This window comes from Crinia signifera, chromosome 3 (assembly GCF_055691185.1).
Source record: "Crinia signifera chromosome 3, ASM5569118v1, whole genome shotgun sequence".
Taxonomy (NCBI): domain Eukaryota; kingdom Metazoa; phylum Chordata; class Amphibia; order Anura; family Myobatrachidae; genus Crinia; species Crinia signifera.
Window position 1 is genome coordinate 73261150 of NC_139219.1, and position 15840 is coordinate 73276989.

Genomic DNA, 15840 nt, shown 5'->3' on the forward strand with positions numbered 1-15840 from the left:
TAGGTTGATAGGCCTAAGGTCGTCAGGGTCGGAAGGTCAACGGTTAAAAGGTGGACATTCGTTTTTACATTTTTTTGTCCCGAATGTTGACATAAGTCGACATGAACACAGTATCAGTGTACCGCGTCCCCTGGCATGGCACGATGTGCTTGCTGTGTTTCGGGTAGGGTATGAACTACTGCCTGTTTTTAAAAAAAAATGTGATCTATGCTTGTATCGGCCTTCCGACCCTGTAAACCTATTCCCTGTGCCCTGTCGACCTTTAGTGTCAACCTTAAGTATGGCGACCCTCATAATGTCCACCTAGAGACTGAATCCCATTCAGACAGTGGTTTTCTGGCTGGTAGGGAACCCCTGTTCTGCTTATGTTGCAGGGTGAGCTGTTACATATTAGATTCACATGGTTATATTGTATCTTTGCAATGGAATTGTTACTTTCCCAGTTCTGTTTTCAGAGTACAGTGTTCTGTTTGTACATAATTAGTAACAGTTGCAGTGATATCTCTCCCTATGCCGGGACAGTCTAAGCCAGGGGTTCCCAATCTTTTTCACATCACAGCACCCTAGAGCATTGTTTTTCAACCACTGCGCCGTCGAACACTAGTGTGCCTTGAGCTGTTCTCCAGTGTGCCTCCAGATCTAGAGATGCCCAAACTAGTTTACAGCCACCACCAGTTCAAGTGTTATTTACTGGTCTCTTCTTTTCATTTAAAGGGCCAATGTATTTTATTTGTGTTATCTTTGGGGACCAGTGTGATTGGTTTTTATATGGGAGCGCAATACTGTAGGTTTGTTTTTTTCATGTGGGGGCCAATGTGTTTTGCCCTGTGGGAAACTCATGGTGTGCCTTGGCAATTTTAAAATCTTATTTAGTGTGCCGCAAGGTAGAAAGGTTGAAAATCACTGCCCTAATTTTTCCACGGCACCCCTAGGCCTTCAAAAATATATATAAAATTAAGTAGATTGTGTTTGTATGTGCTTCTTAGGTTCCGCTATGTGGTAAAGGGCAGGATTTGCTTCTGATTGTACACATATTTTATGATTGGCAGCCACCAGCACTGGTTTTGCCAATAAATAATTGATTATGGTACTCTTTACTTAGCACGGCGCCCATCGCGGCCACCACGGGCATTGAATGCACTAAAAAATCTGGTGCGACGCGACCGACGCGATGGCCGCGATTTCCCATAGGGAACAATGTGAAAATGTCTCAATTGACCCGATTTTCCTGTTCAATGCCTCAATTGACCCGATTTTTCCATAGGAAACAATGTTAAATGGCCCACAGAGGCCAAATAGGCACCCTGAAGTGTGAAATGGCCCCCACAATTGTTAACGCCACCCCACGATCAACGTGAACCCGAAGCGTGGCGAGCCCGAGAGGGGCGGCGGTACGCGTCCTACGACCTTTTCATACCCCCACTATCCACGTCGGCGTGGAGTTGAGAATAGAATAGTGTGGCGAGCGCAGCAAGCCACCGAGCCCGAAGCGTGGTGAGCGCAGCGAGCCCCGCGAGGGGACGCGGATACCTGTGAAGCCCGCGAAAGGACGCGTTTACCTGTGAAGGTATCCGCGTCCCCTCGCCACGCTTCGGGCTCGGTGGCTCGCTGCGCTCACCACACTATTCTATTCTCAACTCCACGCCAACGTGGATAGTGGGGGTATGAAAAGGTCGTAGGACGCGTACCGCCGCCCCTCGCGGGCTCGCTGCGCTCGCCACGCTTCGGGTTCACGTTGATCGTGGGGTGGCGTTAACAATTGTGGGGGCCATTATACTCTTCAGGGTGGCTATTTGGCCTCTGTGGGCCATTTAACATTGTTTCCTATGGAAAAATCGGGGTCAATTAAGGCATTGAACAGGAAAATCGGGTCAATTGAGACATTTAACATTGTTCCCTATGGGAAATCGCGGGCATCGCGTCGGTCGCGTCGCACCCGATTTTTAGTGCATTCAATGCCCGCGATGCCCGCGATTTTTTTACCTGCGATGCCCACGATCAAAATCGTGGGCGCCGTGCTAGGTAAAGAGTACCTTGATTATAAATAATTTGAATTGGTCCTAGAGCAGCAACCCATGGCACCCCTGCAAGTGTCCTGAGGCACCCCAGGGAGACACTGCACACAGACCCTTATTCAGATCTGATCACAGTACAAATTTGTTCTCAAAATGGGCAAAACCATGTGCACTGCAGGTGGGGCAGATGTAACATGTGCAGAGAGAGTTAAATTTGGGTGGGGTGTGTTGAAACCGAAATCTAAATTGCAGTGTAAAAATAAAGCAGCCAGTATTTACCCTGCACAGAAACAAAATAACTATCTATACATGTTACATCTGCCCCACCTGCAGTGCACATGGTTTTGCCCATTTCAAGAACAGATTTGTACTGCGATCAGTTCTGAATAAGGGCCACAGTTTGGGAACCACTGGTCTAAGCATTGATTATTTTAGTCATTCAGTCGTGTGTGATAGCGTGTGTAATCTATTGCTGTAGTGTATGCTGTTACTCTCCTTTATTAATCAACATTAGCCTCTGCTTATGAATTGTACCTGCTATTTATGTTCAGTGCGTCAGATGCTGCTACTATGTATTGTCCAAGCTGTCAGTGCCAATATATCATGCCATTTAGCAGCGTCTGGAATATTTCATATGGCACACTTACAGTACAGTGTCAAGCTCTGTTCGCAGGTCATCAACCATGGGACCACTGTCTGAGACTGCGTTAAGATTGATTCTGTTGATGTCCCTTAATGGGACGTTGTGATATTTTGTGTGCTGTTGTTTTTATTTATTATTATAGTACTTTAGTGACCATGTGTATTACTAGTAGGACAGTGGAGATTGTAGGACCTTTAATAGCCTTTAATACCTTTAATAGCTGTAGTAACATGCATTGGGCCAGATGTGTCAAGCTTCAAAAGTGATAAAATGGAGAGTGATTCACAGCCAGCCAAAAAGCTCCTTACAGCCATGTAACAGGGTTTGAAAAATGAAAGTTAGGAGCTGATTGGCTGGTTGCTTATCACTCTCCACTTTATCATTTTTTTGAAGCTTGATACATCTGGCCCATTATCCTCTATGGGTGTTTTCAGGCACATTTATTAATTTCAGCAGGATGATGTTAACAGCGCCTTCAGTTATTGAAAGGAACCACTAAAATGTGATTTTATTGAGTGTATGTGTCCTATAATATCACCGAACGGTTAATAATACAGTAATACCCCTAACTTGAGGTTACCGTTCGCATGCAGCTTTGTTGTATTCTACAGCTGCTAATCACTAATGTTATAAGTGGTTCCCTTCCTCATTCCGTATCCCTATAATTGGTTTGTTAATAACCGGTCAGTCTATCTGAGAATCAGATAATAGTCAGATGTTTATAAAGCTGCTGACTTCTGTTTAGTTAAGTGGTTCCCTTTCTCATCAGTATGCTAGGTGACTGAAGCCACAAATACTACGCTGTTTTCACACACACACACACACACACACACACACACACACACACACACACACACACACACACACACACACACACACACACACACACACACACACACACACACACACACACACTGTGTTGTAATCAGTTCACAATTACATTTGTAACATTCTCATCTAAACCACTGGCAGAAAACATTTTTCTGGATATTCGCTTCGTTAGGGCAACACAAGTGGCCTCCAATTGGGAGTTTTATTGTATGGCAGTTAGGAGCTGGTTGTTTATCATTCACAACTTTTTTCATTTATTTTGTATCATTTTTTAAAGCTTGGTGCCTTTGGCCCTAAATAAATAGATATTAGTTATACGTTATTGTTATTATTTTATTTATAAGGTGCCACAAGTGTTTCGCAGCGCTGTACAAAGGAACAGTACAGGGAGACAAAACTTAGGCCCTTATTCTGATCGATGCGGATATTCCCGCTTGCGTACGGGCCGCCGATGTTTATCTTCTGCGCATGTGCAGAGGTCACTCTGCGCATGTGCAGGCGATTTCGCCGCAAGGATTCTCTATACGCCGCACAGGGGGCGTAGAGGGGCGTGAGGGGCTACTTATCCTCATTACCCTATGCATACGCCCCGCGTTTCATGGGCGTTCCCATGCAAACGTGGGGCGTATGCATGGTAATGAGGCCGTGACGCGTGGGTACGGGGCGGGCATCTGACATCGCCGGATGTCAGCTGCCCGCCCCCATACAAGATTTCACACGGACAAGTGTCCGTGTGGTCTTGTGTTGCGGGACCTGGTGGAGCGTGCGGCCCTGCATTCGATGTTCGGCGACCATCGAATGCAGGGGCTGCTCCCACCATGGAGGAGGCGTATCCCCGTCCAATTTCATGCGGATCGCCACATATCCGCGTACGGACGGCCGTGGCGATCCGTATGGAAGGCGGGGATTCGCCTGCACGGTCGGAGCCGCATATGCGGCTCCGGCCGCACCAACCAGAATAAGGGCCTTAGTATTACAGTGAATAAATAACAAAACAGTAAAAAGAGCGCCACAGTTCAATACACATTACAGCTTAGATGTAAGTAGTGAGGACGTGATCAGTGTACTACTAGAGGCTTGTGGCCAAAGATGGAGATGAGTATGCGGACGAAGATGGTCGCTGAGTGTTTGAGTATGGGAGAGCTGTGAGTGACATGTGAGAAGTGGGCTTTGACAACAGAAGGGAAGAGGGATCTGCTCTGAAGAGTTTACAATCTAGTAGGAGGGGGAGACAGACAGATTACATGAGGTGCAAGCAAGTGGGAGTTGGCTTGATAGCAGGATTTAAGCAGGAAGACATGGACAAGGCATGAGGCAGGGGGTCAGAGAACCAGCCTCAGGACTAGGTAGCCTTATCTTACACTGTGTAATGGGCAAACATTAATTAAAAATTTTCTAACATTTAAGACAGGGGTGGGGAACCTCAGGCCCGGGGGCCATATGCGGCCCCCGTAGCCGTTCTGAGTGGCCCTCCCACCCGTCCGGTGGCTTTGCCATGAGTCAAGTACACGGGAATTCTCGCAAGAGGTCGTAGTTCTCGCGAGATTCCTCTTAATCAACAGCAGCCGGAGACTGTCAGTCCTATTCAGGGGCAGCCGCCGGAACGTGGGGCGGCTGCAGCAGGACAATTTGTAAGAGAAATTTTTACTTATGGCCCCCGAAGGATTTTTTCCCCATACAAATGGCCCTTGGCACAAAAAAGGTTCCCCACCCCTGATTTAAGATGAGCATGACATAGTTCTCGTCTTTTAAAAGTTGTCTTCATAAACTACCAGCGATGCCTTGAGTTCTGGATCTATGAATAAGGATTTTTCTCAACTCATGTACATAATATACAGATGTATCCACACTCATCATTGCTGTAGTATTGCCATCCAGGTCTCCTTGTTGTGCCATTAAGGTGCATTTAATGAAATCTACAGTACAGTGCTGAATAGCCGTGGATGGATATGGCACTAAAGAATACAACAAATACACGTACACAAATGGGTAATTTAGTATATGTACTGTACCAAGCAGTGCATTACATTAAATACAGTTTTTTTGTTTTTTTTTATACATGGTGGGGCATAAAGATCTCCAACATTTTAAAGGGGCATAAAAAAAGAATGAAGCTATCTAGATTTTTTTTTATTCTGAAGAGTACATCAAAAGTTTTTGCAGCAGGTTTTAAAAAATAAAACAGACAAATAATAGCCATCATTGGCAAGGAGCCAGGGTGCAGAAAAGCCCAAGGTGGAGATGTACCAAGTGTTAAAGGTGTTTCCACTAAGCGGGGTACACACTGGGTGATATACTGTAGCGGTAACAATATCGACCAGTGTTAGCATCGGGATCACATCACACATGTATTTTTCCAATACCAGCCTAGGATTAAAGCAGGAGGGTTGTTCATTCATGACACATGACATTCTATTTAGCAAATTAGGGATGGGATCATTAGATGTTTCATCAGAATCATTGGTAAAATGGTTCCGATGGTAACTATTTAACCCTTAACCATCGCTAGGTCTCCACCAATGTTTCCTAAAAAAAAAATGTCTTTGTTTTTTTTCTCTTTTGCTGCTGCTGGTGGCTGACAGAGTGATAGACCCCCTGGTCAACCAACCAGCTTCAGCCCATAGGACAGGGGGCAGGCTGGTTGGCACCTTACTGGCCTGTTCCCTATACCTTAATCCACTAAAATGTTATGGGCCTATATTAAATGGAGGGCCTGGATCTGTAAATCCATTTGCTATACTGTTATATATCCGATACTGTTATTTCAGTCACGTTTGTGTATGTGTAAAATATGTAGATATATATACATCGGATTTGCAGACAAGGCTGCACTCCAATATACAGAGCCGGCCCTAGCCTAAATGACACCCTAGGCAAGATTTTGGCTGGTGCCCCCTAGCACCGCCACTAGTTCCGCCTCTGACCCTACTCCCCTTTCCCAGCACCATCAACCCTGATCATAGCAGTCATCATTTTGGTGCCCCTACCCGCAATAGTTTAAATAGAAACAGCGCACACATTTGGTGCGCAGCCCAAACAGGGGTGTGTTCTTGCTGGGAAGGGGCATGGCCACACAATAGTACCCCCAATTCAAATTATGCCACACAGTAGTGCAACTTTATTAACATTACATCATGTGATGGTGTCCCTTATTCACGTTATAACACACAGTAGTACCACTTTACCGTATGTACATTATTCCTCACATTATTCACATTATACCCTTAGAAAAAAATCCAGAGAAAATATTGTATTTTAAGCACCTCCATGGCCACACTGCAACCCAGCACAAAGCACTGTATGCTGGGCAGAGGAGAAGAGCTGCAGCTGCTGCTGTCACTTAAGGGGAGGGGGCCCGGAGCCCCCACTGGGCCCTTCCATCAGACTTTGGCCTGGGTAATTTGTACCCCCTACCCCTTTCTCTCGGCACCCCTGATAATACCACACAGTAATGCCCCTTACACATGACACACATTATTAATGTCCTTATAACCATAATGCCCCTTGCACATTATGCCAACCTTTATTAATGCCCTTCATACACATAATGACACACATAATGCCCCTTACACATATGTTGCACATTATTAATGCCCTTATACACATGACATACATAATGCCTGTTACACATATGTCGCACATTAATAATGCATTTATACATGACACACATAATGCCCCTTACACATATGCCGAACACTATTGCACAACCAACCCACCCGCATACAGCACTCGCACAGCTGCTAACACTGTGACCTCTGCCTCTGCTTGGATACAGATGTTTCCTCATACATCTTGCCTCAATAGGCCATGCAGCTCCTGGCCAGTTCTGCGAACATTGGGTGCCTTTTTTGCTGAAAATTCATCTTATTTGCATTGTTATGACCAGCACACACAAGGAGCTTCCAATGATTAAAATGATATGCGGCATGCCTATATTCTGTGAGCGGCTGTGGCTGTACCTGCATACGGAATGCTATGTTACAGTGATTTCCATGAATACACTATTTCATATGCAGATACAGCCTCACTCACACACAAAATATAGGCATGCTGCATATCATTTTAATCAGCATAAGCTGCTAATGCCCCTAGGCATTCCAAATGCCCTAGGCAATTGCCTAGTTTGCCTATGCCTAAGGCCGGCTCTGCCAATATAGTAACTAAACAATGGTGCAGTGTCCATAAAATATTCCTTAAAAACACTCACCTCCCCAGTACGTGGGTAAAGTAAAGGAGCAGCTCTCAGGTATTTGATGATAACAGTGATTTAATATAGAAGCGCATAAAAGTATGAGACACTTCCAGCAGCAGCCAATGGCAGTTTAAACTGTGACACACCCCTGAGGAAAAGTGGCATGCGCCAGATGTGACAGCTGCTGGGTGCTGCAGTAAGCATCTGGTACATTACACCAGCCCCTCTAGAAGATAGTTCTATCTTTTACAATTGTTTGTAAGGGGCACAGTCGGTCTTCTGACTCACCCCCCCCTGGGTGTTTTGTACACCCAGGTGAAAACCAATGGAGCCGGCTTTCAAGGCCTTGTTTTCAATTGCTTTTAGGGTCATGGAGAGTAATCCTTTGTGTGTTTTTTGGTCCTAATTATGGGGGAAATGTACCAAAATGGATTCGTAGAAAAAAGGTGTATTCGTAGGGAGAAATACACCTTTTTTTTACGAATTTGTATTTTCGGGATTTACAATCCCAAAAATACAACAAATCGTAGTCCTAAAGATGGAACATTCGTATTTGTATTTACAAATACGAATGTCTACACCATCGATAGAATACGACAGAAATCACCATTCAAAGAATGGTGGTTTCTGATTTACTAAGCAGCCGTACTGACAATACGGCTGCTTAGTGGTGTGAAACACCCACGCAAATACGACAGGAAAATAGAACACCATTTTCCTGTTCTATTTGCGTTTTAGCCTGCACGGATCAGTCAGATCCGTGCAGGCTACAGTGTAAAAAAATAGAAAAATAAATAAATAAAAAAAAAAAACGGCGTGGGGTCCCCCCCACAGCCGAAACCAGCACCAGGCTGAAGGAGCCGGGGCCGGTAATTAAAAATCAGGGAACCCGACAAATAGGGGTTCCCCGATTTTTTAACAACCAGCCCCAGGCTCCAGGTCCGGGGCTGGTTCCCAAAATACGGGGGACAAAATGAGTAGGGGTCCCCCGTATTTTAAGAACCAGCCCCAGGCACAACCAGCCGGCAGGGTAATGTCACAGCCGGGGGACACTTATAATATAAGGTCCCGCGGCCAAAACATTCTCCCTACCGACCAGTCAGCCTGGCCAGGGGCCCTGGGGGAGTGGGGACCCCCCCAATAAAGGGGTCCCCCCCCTCCAGGACTTACCTGACCAGGCTGAAGCCTGGTGCTGTCCTCGATGCCCCTGGGCGGTGGGCATCGAGCTGATAAATGTTGTAAAAAAAAGATGAACCTATTGTTTTTTACTGTGGCACTACAAGTGCCAGCAAGCCTCCCCAGCAAGCTGGGACTTGGAGAACCACAAGTCCCAGCCTGCTGGGCATTAAAGGGCCCGCTGGCACTTGTAGTTCTACAGTTAAAAAAATAGTGCACAAAACACACTGACACACTTTTAAAATAAAACTTTATTACACACAAAGCCCACACATACTAATACTTACCTATCTTCTTCCCATAGGTCGCCCTGGTCCTGTGTCGGCGTCTTCTGGTCCTGTGTCGTCTTCTTCCTCCATGTCGACCGTCGCTGTCGCCGTCCGGATCCGACGAAATCCATTTGGGAAGCTGTGGAAGGAAACCATACTCACCTGTCCCAGCGCGACGTAGTCCAGGTAAGTGTCTTGGCAAAAAAACAAAACGAGCACCCGAAACCAGACCGGACACGACGGAGACGCACGGTGTTTACATCGTGCGGCTCCGCCTCCCGAATGCCGCTATTGGCCGCCTTGCGGCCTAGCGGCTCCTGATTGGCCGCTAGGCCGCAAGGCGGCCAATAGCGGCATTCGGGAGGCGGAGCCGCACGATGTAAACAAACACACGTGCGTCTCCGTCGTGTCCGCTTGGTTTCGGGTGCTCGTTTTGTTTTTTTGCCAAGACACTTACCTGGACTACGTCGCGCTGGGACAGGTGAGTATGGTTTCCTTCCACAGCTTCCCAAATGGATTTCGTCGGATCCGGACGGCGACAGCGACGGTCGACATGGAGGAAGAAGACGACACAGGACCAGAAGACGCCGACACAGGACCAGGGCGACCTATGGGAAGAAGATAGGTAAGTATTAGTATGTGTGGGCTTTGTGTGTAATAAAGTTTTATTTTAAAAGTGTGTCAGTGTGTTTTGTGCACTATTTTTTTAACTGTAGAACTACAAGTGCCAGCGGGCCCTTTAATGCCCAGCAGGCTGGGACTTGTGGTTCTCCAAGTCCCAGCTTGCTGGGGAGGCTTGCTGGCACTTGTAGTGCCACAGTAAAAAACAATAGGTTCATCTTTTTTTTACAACATTTATCAGCTCGATGCCCACCGCCCAGGGGCATCGAGGACAGCACCAGGCTTCAGCCTGGTCAGGTAAGTCCTGGAGGGGGGGGACCCCTTTATTGGGGGGGTCCCCACTCCCCCAGGGCCCCTGGCCAGGCTGACTGGTCGGTAGGGAGAATGTTTTGGCCGCGGGACCTTATATTATAAGTGTCCCCCGGCTGTGACATTACCCTGCCGGCTGGTTGTGCCTGGGGCTGGTTCTTAAAATACGGGGGACCCCTACTCATTTTGTCCCCCGTATTTTGGGAACCAGCCCCGGACCTGGAGCCTGGGGCTGGTTGTTAAAAATCGGGGAACCCCTATTTGTCGGGTTCCCTGATTTTTAATTACCGGCCCCGGCTCCTTCAGCCTGGTGCTGGTTATGGTTGTGGGGGGGACCCCACGCCGGTTTTTTTTTTATTTATTTATTTTTCTATTTTTTTATTACACCTTGCAGCCTGCACGGATCTGACTGATCCGTGCAGACTGCTACAAATAATTCGTATTAGCAGCCGTATATACGGCCGCTAATACGAATCATTACACCATCGGAGGGTTACAAAGCAGTCGTATCTGACTGCTTTGTAAATCCCCCTCCGGAACACGAGTTTGCATACGACTTAAACAGTCGTATGCAACCGTAGGGAAAATACGAATACGAAAAACTAGGTTTTTCATATTGGTACATTTCCCCCTATATCTGGTCTTGTAGAATTCTTAAAGTACTGTATGCTGATCACCGTTTCTATTAATTGCAATATGGAAAATAACAATAAAACCTGACATCCTTTAAAATCAGAGTGCATTATGGGTCAGCTAATTTGCATATGAACAGCAGGGCATTCTGGGTAAACACCTAGTGCATCATGGCTCCTCCAACAAGCTTGACTCCTCCAACAAGCGTGACAATAACGCCCTTTCCCACCAGACATTGCAGCTAGACCATCAATGGCCTAGTTCATGGTGTGCCAAATCAAACCATAAGGCTAGATTTTAGGAAAGGCTTATGTGAACACATCTGCAGGGGCAGCTGGTAACAGGGCCAGCAACAGAAATCTTGGGGCCCGGAACACTGATATCTCTGAGGCCCCCCAACACTGAACGCGGATTGTTATTACATTGCATATGGAATGTATTTTTTTTTATAATAGAAATAAACAGATAATTAATATTCACAATGCAATATAATAGGGAAGGGCAGATGGGAGGGCACAGCATTGTGCGTTGTGTGGTTTGGTGTGTTGTGTCATTAAACTCATTAGTACGGGTAGCCAGACAGGTAGCCAGTCATGCTTACAGATCCTGAGTTCCTCAAAGCTTTGGGGGCCCTCAACTGGTCGGGGCCTGGTACAAGTGTCCCCTTTGACCCCCCCCCTGTTGCCTGCCCTGGCCACTCCCCCCCAGTCTCACCCTCTCTGCCCTTCTCTCACTGCCTCACCCCATTGTCACCCTCTGCCTTTCTCCCACTGCCTCACCCCATTGTCACCCTCTGCCTTTCTTCCACTGCCTTACCCCATTGTCACCCTCTCTGCCCTTCTCCCACTTCCTCACCCCATTGTCACCCTCTTTGCCCTTCTCCCACTGCCTCACCCCATTGTCACCCTCTCTGCCTTTCTCCCACTGCCTCACCCCATTGTCACTCTTTGCCCTTCTCCCACTGCCTCACCCCATTGTCACCCTCTCTGCCTTTCTCCCACTGCCTCACCCCATTGTCGCCCTCTCTGCCTTTCTCCCACTGCCTCACCCCATTGTCACCCTCTCTGCCTTTCTCCCACTGCCTCACCCCATTGTCACCCTCTCTGCCTTTCTCCCACTGCCTCACCCCATTGTCACCCTCTCTGCCTTTCTCCCACTGCCTCACCCCATTGTCACCCTCTGCCTTTCTTCCACTGCAGAACCTCAGTGTCACTCTCTCTGTCTTTCTCCCACTGCATTTCCCCAGTTGTGCCCTTTGGCTGCCACACACTACATTACCCCAGCATCACTTCTGTCTCCCACTACATGTCCCCGTCTCACCCTCTGCCTGTCGTTCATTAATTATCATCATTGTCACCCTATGCCTTTCTACCACTGCCTCACTACAGCATACCTCCCAACTGTCCCGATTTTCGCAGGATAGTTCCATTTTTAAGGACTGTCCCGTGGTGGTGGTGGTGGTGGTGGTGGGGGGGTAGTTGGGAGTCCCCCCACTGCCAGTCACGGCTCAGCGGGGAATAGACAGCAATTATTAACTGTGAGAGAGGGACAGGGGGCATGGCTAGCAGTTCACACAGTGGTGGCCGTCTGTCATCTAGCACAGGGGGCAACAATTTAAGCAATTAAAGCAATTTAGGGGCACCAATCTAAGACTATAGCGTGCCCCCAAACATACACACACCCTGCAGCCTATAACCCTAACCATACACACTCACTGCAGCCTATAACCCTAACCATACATTCATACACCCCGCAGCCTATAACCATAGCCATAAACACACCCCGCAGCCTATAACCCTAACCATACATTCATATACACTGCAGCCTATAACCCTAACCATACACACACACCTCACAGCCTATAACCCTAACCATAGATGCATACCCCGCAGCCTATAACCCTAACCATACACACACACACACACACACACCCCACAGCCTATAACCCTAACCATACACACACACCTGCAGCCTATGACCCTAACCATACACACTCACTGCAGTCTATAACCCTAACCATACACACACACCGCAGCCTATAACCCTAACTATACACACACACCCTGCAGCCTATAACCCTAACCATACATTCATACACCCCGCAGCCTATAACCCTAACTATACACACACCCCGCAGCCTATAACCCTAACCATACATTCATACACCCCGCAGCCTATAACCATAACCATACACACACCCCGCAGCCTATACCATAACCATAAACACACCCCGCAGCCTATAACCCTAACTATACACACACCCCGCAGCCTATAACCCTAACCATACATTCATATACCCCGCAGTCTATAACCCTAACCATACACACACACGTTGCAGCCTATAACCCTAACCATATATGCATACACCGCAGCCTATAACCCTAACCACACACACACACTGCAGTCTATAACCCTAACCATACACACACACCCGCAGCCTATAACCCTAACCATACACACACCCCGCAGCCTATAACCCTAACCATACACACACACACCACAGCCTATTACCCTAACCATACACACACACCCGCAGCCTATGACCCTAACCATACACACTCACTGCAGCCTATAACCCTAACCATACACACACACCCGCAGCCTATGACCCTAACCATACACACTCACTGCAGCTTATAACCCTAACCATACACACACACACTGCAGTCTATAACCCTAACCATACACACACACCGCAGCCTATAACCCCAACTATACACACACACCCTGCAGCCTATAACCCTAACCATACATTCATACACCCCGCAGCCTATAACCATAACCATAAACACACCCCGCAGCCTATAACCCTAACCATACATTCATACACCCCGCAGCCTATAACCATAACCATACACACACCTCGCAGCCTATAACCCTAACCATACACGCACACCTCGCAGCCTATAACCCTAACCATACACATACCCCCGCAGCCTATAACCCTAACCATATAACAACCATTAATGCTCATTGATTAATGGAACTTTCGCTTTCATTGACATCTAAGCAGTATTGTATGATTTCTTATTCTATTATATAACATCTGCAGTGAGCCAGCAACACCTGATAAGTGAGATATTTTTAGCTTTGGCAGCACTATTCTATTGTTCATTATAGTCAATATAGTCAAGATTTCCTAAAGTACACAAAGAAAGGTCTGTCACTGTGTGATAAGCTACTCAAACATATGGTAGGCAATACATGTCCAGAGCAAATCGCACGCAGTTACTTTCTAAGAACATGGAAACTGATTTCAAGCTTTTATGAATATGGTTTCCTAAATTATCTGCAGACTGTTGACATTTCAGATGCTGTCATTATGAACATCCCAACATTCAGCATATGCCAACCTGTTTACAGGGCCGGATTTAGGGGTCTTGCCGCCCCCAGGCACCACACTGTTGGACGCGCATCCCTCCGCCCCCCCTCCCCCCTCTCCTCTCCTCCGTGTACCTGCCCAGCCCCTGGTCGGCACTCAGTCCTGCCGCCCGGCTTAGCGCTCAGCTCTCTGCCTTCTCCTGCAGCTGCCGCTCCTCCCACTGCAGGTTGGTGATGTAGCTGGAAAGCGGCCCCGCCAGCGCGTCCTCCAGCTGAATCTCCACGCCGCCGGAACATCTCTGCCTGCGGCCCCTGCAGGGTCCCCCTGTCATCCTTCTACAGCAGGTGGCGGCCGGCCACAGTGACACCTCAGCCACCGACGGCCGCAGTGTTAAGGAATCTGGAGGGAGAATGCATGCTGCCCGGCACAGGGAGCATTCACAGAGGGAGCACTATCGATGGCTGCAGCACACAGTACAGCCTCGACCTGGCACAGGTCACTAGCTCCAGGTCTCTATGGGCAGATGTGCAAAGGGGTGATGTTAGCGCTCCTGCTTGGCTATCCGGTGCTGCTGCCCGTAGAGACCCGGAGCTAGTGACATGTGTCGGACGAGGCTCCTGGCTGCCTGCCGCCCACAGTTTATACCGCCCCTAGGCCCGTGCCTAGGCATCGGCAAGTGCGTACACACTTGCCGATGCCACACACGATGGAGCCGACAGCAGGGTGCGGGGGCGGGGGGGGGCGACGGGGGGAATGACGGTCATGCAGCAGTTGCATGGTTGTCGTTGACGATGTCCTCCCTCTTCCGAACATGATTGGACAAGGGAGGGGGTCGTTAACGACATGCGCGATCGGGCATCGTTAATGATGCACACCATACACACCGGACAATATTGTTCACAATATTGTTCACAAAGTCCTTTCTGAACGATATTGTGACCAATATCATCTAGTGTGTATGGGCTGTAAGTCTGATTAAATAACTGATAATGTGGATACTGTAGCTGCACAAAGGGACCTTTGGACATGTTAAAACTGAAAGATTTTACAAAAACATCCATGCCCAGAGTGGGTGGACTGTTAAATTGAAGATAATGTATTGAAAATCTGAATTTACAAAACAGCACTGACAAATACCATTAACTGTATCAGAAGAAAATGCTTTTGTATCTCCTAGGCCAGGCGGCAGATGGTAGTAAATAAGAATAAAAATAAAGACACGCCAAAGCAATATCCCGGACGTTATGTCAACGGATGCTGATAGCTGAATCACACAGCAAGAAACCTGCAGTACAGATAAAGAGACAGGGACTTATATATGTTGACAACTTTGGGAGAGAGTGATGGAGCAAATGGTTAATTAGATTCTGTGAAACAAAATAGTCCAAAATAAAATCAGATGTTGACCACAATATAAGAAAACACATAAGGAAATGTATAAATGCTCTTTAAGAAGCCTGTCATATATAACTTGTCTTTATCAGCTGCTCCGCTTAATTTTATAATACGCAAATTAGAAATGTTACCTCAATGCTGATTGGTTGCCATGGGCAACTTGTCCACTGCTTCACTTTTCCTTTGTTTTCACTGCTTTATGAAAAGTGCACAGTGACTTTCCGCACACCCTGTATAATCCATACAAGCCACTGAGAGCTTTTTTTGTGTTCACTGGTTTTATTGAAAAAAAAAAAGAGATGCAATACAAGTGTGCAGACACAAAACATAATGTACATAATGCAAAGTACCATTGCAGGACATCAACAGGACATTGCAAGACAAAGACAAATAAACAACAATAGAAGTATTGCAAAACTAATACCCCTTTCACA